Here is an 8,049-nt window from a genome sequence, read left to right as displayed (position 1 = left end):
TCTTCTCTAAAAATTACAGGCACCTGCATGTTGGTTTTCTAGTGGGCCTTGAAGGATATTTCCATAGGAGTGAAATATACTGACATTTTTAAAACACGAGAACCATTAGGAGTTGATAGGGACTCTTGTGGGTGAGGAGAGAGCAGCAGGGCAGACACAAGGGTCGTCTGGATCTGTCTGAGGCCTCAGTGCGGGCGGCATTCCAGTCCCCCTCTGCGATGTGGTGACGCTTGGGTTAACTGCTCTTCTCTGCTGAGGAGCTGGGATTTTAACTCAGTTGTGGTTTGGTCTGGGTGGTTTCCTTTTTCCCTCACCATCAGAGAGATATTTTAAAATCACAAACAGAACCTGGGGAGAGGAGGCCCAATTTGACACCTTTGAACCTTGATGGGGCCACTTTATAGGTTCAGATTTAGAGGGATTGTTGGGTGGGGACGTGCAACCCGGGAGAGCCTTTCAGTGCCTTTCATAGAGGGATACAGAATCAGAGTTTCCTGAAATGGTGTTTTTTGTGTGAGACCTGTCAATAGAAATATCAAACTGTGAATATACAATTGAACTTTATTATCCCTTTTGATTTTGTAACTACATAGGTATGACAGACAGAGGCCGATTTGAAAAGAAACTCACAATTGCCAGCGTGTCCCTTGTATGAATCCCACGGCTGGAAGTTTTTCTGTAAATCGGCATCTTCAGGTAGGGGCTGTGCAGGTGCCTCCCACTGGCTCCCGAGATATGTTTTAATTAAGGAACATGAAATCTCTCAACCTTCCGTTACATAGTGGAATTGCCCTCGTGCTCTGAAATGTGGCTCCAGAGATGGCATTGTGGCGCTTCATATTTACTCTCTGCAGAACTTTCATTTCAAAGATTCTTACTTTGTGAGCCGAAGGGCTTTTTCTTTTCTTTCTTTTCTCTTTTTTTTCTTTCTGCTCATCCCTGAAATGGACGAATGCTGGAATTCGAGAGTCAAGCTGTGTCCTTTCTGCCTCTGGCATCATTAGAGAGCCGAAAGGTGGAAGCCAGTCTCCAAATGCTTGGCCTCAAAATGAAAATCTTGCCCCACTGAGGGATTCAGACAGTCTGGGCCAAGGCCCCTCTTGCCCATGGTAGCCGGAGCCAAACCAAAGGACCATGCTCTTCCTGGTGTTCTCAGTTGCTTAAAGTAACAGGAAGTGTAGCTCCTTATAAGCTCGGCCTCCCCAGAGCCTTTCCTCCCCAAAGCCTACATCGTGGTAAAAGAGAATGGCACAGATTCTTCAGGAATGAAGTTGCTCCTAAAGAGGCTTTCGATTTCAACCACATATGCAGAAATTACTAGAAGTAACACAGATTGATAAAGTGAGGTGCACACTAGCTAAGGCTGGCAAAAACCAAGGCCAACGCATCTGATCTATATCTGCATCCATACGTGAAAGGCTGGACTAGACAATCTATAAAATATTCTTATGGTTCTAAGGCTCTACAAGTGCACCAGCTGCAGTTAGATGTTGAGAAATTAATGGAGATACAGAGAAGACATAAAATACAGTCATTACCAGGGATGCCCTCCCCTCAAAAATGATGACAGGATTTACCTCTGGAAAGGAGAAGAGGGAAGGAGGATTGAGGAGGCAGACAAAGGAAATTTTAGCTTTATTTGCAATTCCTTTCTTTTTTATTTATTTACGAGGAGACCGTACTCATATTAATTGTGCAAGTTAAAAATTAATTTGAAATCCAGCCCACTCTAAAATGAAGTTAGAATGGACCAAAATGCTGCTTCCTCTCCCCACGGCAAGCTGCAAAACAATGTGCTCACACTTACGACGATTCTATATATTTTATACAGGCATACATATGGACGTAAGTGTACAGGGAAAGTTATGGAAGTACACATATACCAAGCTGATGGCGATGGTTAGCTCGGGGGGTGGGAGGTGTGCACTGGGTAATGAGAGGTAAAGATAACTTCAGACTTACCTGCAATGCTTTAAGATTTTAATAGGAGGAATGTATTCACACATTTCCTATCTAATGAAATCATACAATTTGCACACATGAGATTTTAGGGTCAAGTGTATATATAGGTGTGTGTACATATACGGACATATGCACACATGTATATATATGCACATGCACACATACACAGTTTCTGCCCCAAACAAGAATTTGCAGTATAACTGGAGACATTTCAAATGTATGAACACTCAACAACTGGAGAATGATCCTTAGCTCAGCTCGACCTCACTGGGAAGCCTTCCCAAAGTGTTCACACTGACCGTGCTCTTCTTGAACGCCTACCTTCAACATCACCTCACTCCTCATCACACCCATTCTCCCTCCCACTGTCTCTTTGGGTCCAGTTTTGTGATCCCTGAAAAAGGCAAGATCCCAACATTTTATCCTCTGTGTTTCTACCTAGAAGGCACAAGCCTAAGTGCCTCCTACCATTTGCTATTCTTCAGCCCACTCTGCTCACCTGACTCTAAGGGAATGAATGCCTCTTCCACCTCTCTGCTATAGGTATGCCCCCAGGCAGCCTGCGAGCATGCCAAGTCAGAGTCCAGAGACCAGCCCACAGCTACTGCATCACAATCCCGAGGTGAGGGCACCAGACACCCATATCGGTAGCCAGCACCCTGAGGAATGCTCATGCCAGGTCCAGTTGGCCAACACTGCTCTGAGGTCTAACATGGCCCGCACGTTACACCGAGGAGAGAGAAAGAAAACACATTTCTCTCCCATGTGGGATGTACTAAAAATGACTTTAGACTCTCCTACGCTCATGGATCCAGAAAGGAAAGCAATTTGGCATCATGCATCAAAAACCTTTAAAAAGCTCATAGCCTTTTATCCAGCAATGCTGCTTCTGGGCATCCGGATGAAAAGAATCAGAAACGAAGATAGAGATTTATGTATAGATATTCATCATGCAGTTGTTTATGGTTAAGTATGAAAATAGCTAAATGAAGCGTGATTCTTCCAGAAGGGGAACTTTTAAGTGCATGGTTATGCTCATGGCTACTTACTAAGGAAATAATCAGGAATCAAAATGGTATCACGAACACGCTCTTTCTATAAGGAAAAAAGAGGCAGAGAAAAAAAGGCTGGAAGAATAAAGGCTGAAGGAAGCATTAACAAAAAGAGGCGCCAAAGAGAGAGATACCTGATAAGCCAGAGTTAGTTGACATAAATCAGCCCTCAGCCCTTGGCATTCTATCCCATCAGTACCAGTAATAAAGAAAAACTGAGCAGACAATTTGGTTGACGATGTGGGAGGCAGAATATCACACAGCTGCTTTACCCACAGCTGTATGGCTTTGCAGTGTTGACAGTTTGAAAAAAGAGAAAGACAAATAGAAAATAAAACCTTGTATTGGGCTGGGAAGTAAGCAGATGGGCTGGGATGTGACCCACACAGGGAGTCTTGGTTTGATTAGTAGAAGTTACTGATTTAACTTGAATTTCAGACCTATAATTTCTATCTTTTAATGAAGTTTCCATTATTTGGAGTTTTCTCCCCCCTCAGGGCTTCTAAGTTTTTTTTTTAAACCAATATTTATTTCTATATGTTTTGTTTCATGCTTTGAAAAGTCTTCACAAACAAAATCACTATAATATACATTTTCCTTTGAAGATTCCACACCCCTTACCCAAACCGTCCTCTCCCCCCAACCCTCACATGGTAAGTAAACTCTTTGTATTATTGAAAACCTAAGCTTTGTAGACATAGGAAAAGTGAAGTGGTGGATTAAGCAATTATTTAGTGACCTTCAGCTGGGTAGACAAGCTGCCTAAATGATCCCATACAATGTTTTTTTCTCACTAGCTGTATTTTGTGTGTGTGTGTGTGTGTGTGTGTGTGTGTGTGTGTGTGTGACCAAAAATACGTGAATGACGGCCTCAACTCTTCTTTTCGCTTTGGCCCAAATCATCTTGTTACCGCTACTTAGGTCAGATGTCAAGTAATTAAGAGAATGATATTAACACATCAATTCTGAGAATTCTCTGTTTTATGAAAGCATCTATTTTAGAACTCTTGCAGGTGGCTGCAGCTCACAAAGCCCATCAGATGGACTGGATGCAAAAAGGTTCAAGGGCTGCTTGTGTTTTTCAAATGTTATCTAAGGAATCTTTTCACAAATCCCTGCTATTGTTCGACATAATTTTTGTGGCTCTTGGGGACTTAAATGCAACTGAACAAGTTTAAAGGAACCAAAATATGACAAAAGAAAGAATAGTCCCCTATTATAAGGCATTCTCTTCTTTTTCTTTCCCCCCCTCCTCCACCTTTCAACCAGTGCCCTAGGCTGGCTGATGCAACTTATGTCTGAGAATGCTTGAAATTTTTGGGTTTTGACTGCACTGATTTAGTAGAATATTGGAAGCACTATGCACATATTAGATTACCATAAATTAGGGAGCTTTTTTTTCCTTTCTTTTTTTTTTTTTTGAACATGAAGACATTGAAAAGCAATGTATGGCTGCTGGTTCAGGCTCATTTGACTGGTTTAATACTAAATTGATAGTAATTATAATCTCCATGGAATGAGATGCTCAGTGAATGTGATAGCACCCTCTGTATGGCCAAGGAAAAGTACTCTCAATACTCTAAATAATTGAAATTACTTGTGAATTTCAAAAAGCAAATACAAATACATCTATTTCTTCCCTTTTACTTTATTGTTTTCCTCTTCTTAATCTCCCAAAGCCTTTCCATTACTTAAAAAAAATCTTTTTCAGGGGCACCTGGCTGGCTCAGTGGGTTGAGCATGTGACTCTTGATCTCGAGGTCATGAGTTTGAACCCCACATTGGGTGCAGAGATTACTTTAAAAAATCTCAGAGTTCTGTTTTCTTGTTCATCCTGTATGTAGTAATAATAATGGGGACAGTTTATATTTATCAAGTAATTACTATATGCAGGGCATGGAACTAAGCACTTTACACATATCACTTCATTTAAAACTCACAATAGCCCTATCAGGTCCAGCACTGCTATTCTTTCCAGATTGAGACCATTCACCCAAGGTCCACAGCTAGTAAGTGTCACAGCCAGGTTCAGGACCCAGGGTTTCAAGTCCTGACACCATACTCTCAACTATTATAATGGACCATAAATGAATATTTTCTACCCTGGGAGATACTTACACAAAGAGCAATTTATTTGCATAAAAGGAGAATACCCTACTAATGCTCATTAGATTTAATTATGTTTTTGATTAATAAGATTTGACGCAATAGACACATGATACCATATATATATTTAACTTAACACTAGCTTTAATAGCATGACACTTCCATGCTTACCATAAAGTGTTTTTTCATGGGTTTATTCATTTATTTCTTTTGAACTCCTTGACTTGATTTGCCTCTAAGCTTTGCTCACTTCACAGTAGAAACAGCCAATGAACACCCATTTGTTTTTGTTTTTTTTTTATTAAAAAAATTTTTTTTCAACGTTTATTTATTTTTGGGACAGAGAGAGACAGAGCATGAACGGGGGAGGGGCAGAGAGAGAGGGAGACACAGAATCAGAAACAGGCTCCAGGCTCCGAGCCATCAGCCCAGAGCCTGACGCGGGGCTCGAACTCCCCGACCGCGAGATCGTGACCTGGCTGAAGTCGGACGCTTAACCGACTGCGCCACCCAGGCGCCCCCAATGAACACCCATTTGTAAATTAAAGTATAGCAGACTTAGGAGATGTTCAAGGGGTAAAACAGACAATTCTCCCAGCAAATAAAGCTCATCAAAGACTGTGCCAGGGAGAATGACTCCAGGAAACCAAAATACAGTGTTTTCATCCAATATCCCCTATACCACTCCAATAACCACTACCACTACCATCCATGATTTGAGAAGAAAAGGCTATCAGTAGAGAGAGAAATCGAGGGTCTCTCCAGGCTAGCAACTAGAAAGAAAATCATAGGAGAGGCAGGAAGTGAGTGAAACCCAAACTAGTAACAGGCTAGTCTTGGAGGCTGGTGGAGATGAGAGTTTGATGCTAAAACTTGGTCTGCAAAGTAAAAAATGGATTTAGGAGCAGTCAGGGCAAAACCTCAGGTTTGTTCTGTAGAGGATAAGAAATAGATATGGAGCAGAGGTTAATGAAAGAAAGAGAGTTTGTGCACAAGGCCAAGACTAAAGGCTGCAGGGGGCTGACTGTGAGTCTAGGTCAGAAAATGAAGGTCAGGAAGCTTTGGCTTTGGGGCTGGGGCTCATGTCTAGTTCCTGCTGACCCCAGCTTGGACAGCCCTGGAATGCCAGGCTGTACCCCAAATACCAGTACTCATGTCCCTCCCAACCCACTGAGTGCCTTGGGAGGGACCCCGGGATCAGGTACGGCTACATCATTTACAGGTCAAAATGAAAACACTGTTAAAGATACTAAATTACAAGCTTTTTCTTCTACGGCCTTGTTCCCTTGACTTGTTATGATGTTTTTCATTTGTTATTTAAGATCATTCTAAGCAAAGAAAAATTACAATTTCAAATTACTGGCATGAATTTTACCGTTCATCTTTATATCATGCGATTCCACTTTTAAATGCAAATATAAGAACATTTAACTTGTATGAGGAATCACTGAAATGACACAATTTATATTTCCTAACTTGTACATACATATGTATTTCATCCTTACCAGAACAGTGAAAATGCTGTACAAAACGTCAACCCTTTATTTTACTCGTTGTTTAATACATGCACATTCTACCAGCACTTTCTGTCTTTAGCTGATGAGTCTGGAAGGACTGAGAGGAAAAAGAATTATGGGTTGCCCTAGCTTTTTCTTTCCTTCGATGTCATCTTTTCCAGCGTAAGTAGTTGGCTAATATGAAGAAGTAACATGGTTAAGAAAGACTATTATTGTGTTCCTTGGAGTTTCTTAGAACAGCATTTCCTTCTTTCCATGTTGGAGGCAAGTTGCAGTTCAAATAGAAAAGAGTGGCCTCTCCAGGATGTCAGCATCCCCATTTACTCAGTCATAGATGTAATGCTCTTACCTTGTACTCTCTTTTGAGCCTTGTGGAACTCCTATGCATCATGCGTCCACAGGAGCTCTATGCTCATGGAACTTTGTGAATTCTGTATGTGAACGGGGCATCAAGGAACAGTGGACATGCATATGGAGCTATCTCCTCTGCTCACAAACATGCTCCATTGTCCCACTGGACTTCATTTACAAAATAGAAGTTCAAAGAAAAAACTATTAAGAAATTCAAGATAGCAACAGCAGAGCATTAAGCCAAGCATAGGACCGTTCTGAGTTGGGGGTCCTGTTCAACCACACAGGTGGCACATTCGTGAAGCTGACCTTGCCTGGAGTACCTGCTATTGTATAACTAGGAAATTATCCAGTGGTATCCTGAAATGTAGGGACTTATATTACTATGACTAGAATAGTAGTAGACAAAGACCTATACAGGAACAGCAATATACCTACTCACATAATGGGACAGAATTCTCAGTAAGCGCTCCTGAGTGGATCCACTCACCTGACCAGTGTTCCAGGACACTTGCTCAATGCCCCTCAGAAACTCTTGATCCATGAGCCCCAGCACATCCTAGGCCATGTAACAACCCTAGAAATGATTCTAATATGACTTGAACAGCCAGGAGACCCAGAGCCCCCTCTCTTTTACCTTCCTCCTCTTTCTTTTCCCCCTTCTTATTTTCTCAGCAAAACCCACGTTCTGCTGTCCCTTTCTACAATAATTAAATAGAACTCAATGGCCTACAGGAAGGGCTTCGAAATTAGAAAGAGACACTTGGTACCTTCCTTAGTAGGATGAAGGAGGAGAAGAAGACAGTGGGAAATACTGTCCATTCCTCCCCATGAATTTATACTCCAAAGGCTGAGCAGGAGGTACTTTCTGCAAAACGGTATCTTGTATACAGGGAGATAGTTTTGTCTTTGAATTATTTAACAGACAGAAGATTTGAAGCAGAGGAATTGTGACTTCCTAAAATTACAATTACACTGATTCTCTGGAACAAATTCTATGATTATATACCTATTTTTATAGAAATCAAACCAAAGCACAACCAGTGATCTGATGTACTTGG

The 8,049-nt window shown here is 41.5% G+C and overlaps 1 long non-coding RNA gene across 1 annotated transcript; it reads right to left on the bottom strand.

Moving 5' to 3' along the window:
- Positions 1-543: 543 nt before the first annotated feature.
- On the bottom strand, positions 544-7,561 carry LOC147578535 (uncharacterized). The gene is made up of 2 exons (XR_015254303.1): positions 7,479-7,561; positions 544-1,317 (listed from the first exon to the last, which is right to left on the bottom strand). It is a non-coding gene; the product is annotated as an uncharacterized LOC147578535 (long non-coding RNA).
- Between the last annotated feature and the right edge of the window lie 488 nt (positions 7,562-8,049).

This window comes from Puma concolor, chromosome C1 (assembly GCF_028749965.1).
Source record: "Puma concolor isolate L17-30 chromosome C1, mPumCon1.1.hap2, whole genome shotgun sequence".
Lineage (NCBI taxonomy): Eukaryota > Metazoa > Chordata > Mammalia > Carnivora > Felidae > Puma > Puma concolor.
This window is presented reverse-complemented; position numbering and strand designations above follow the sequence as displayed.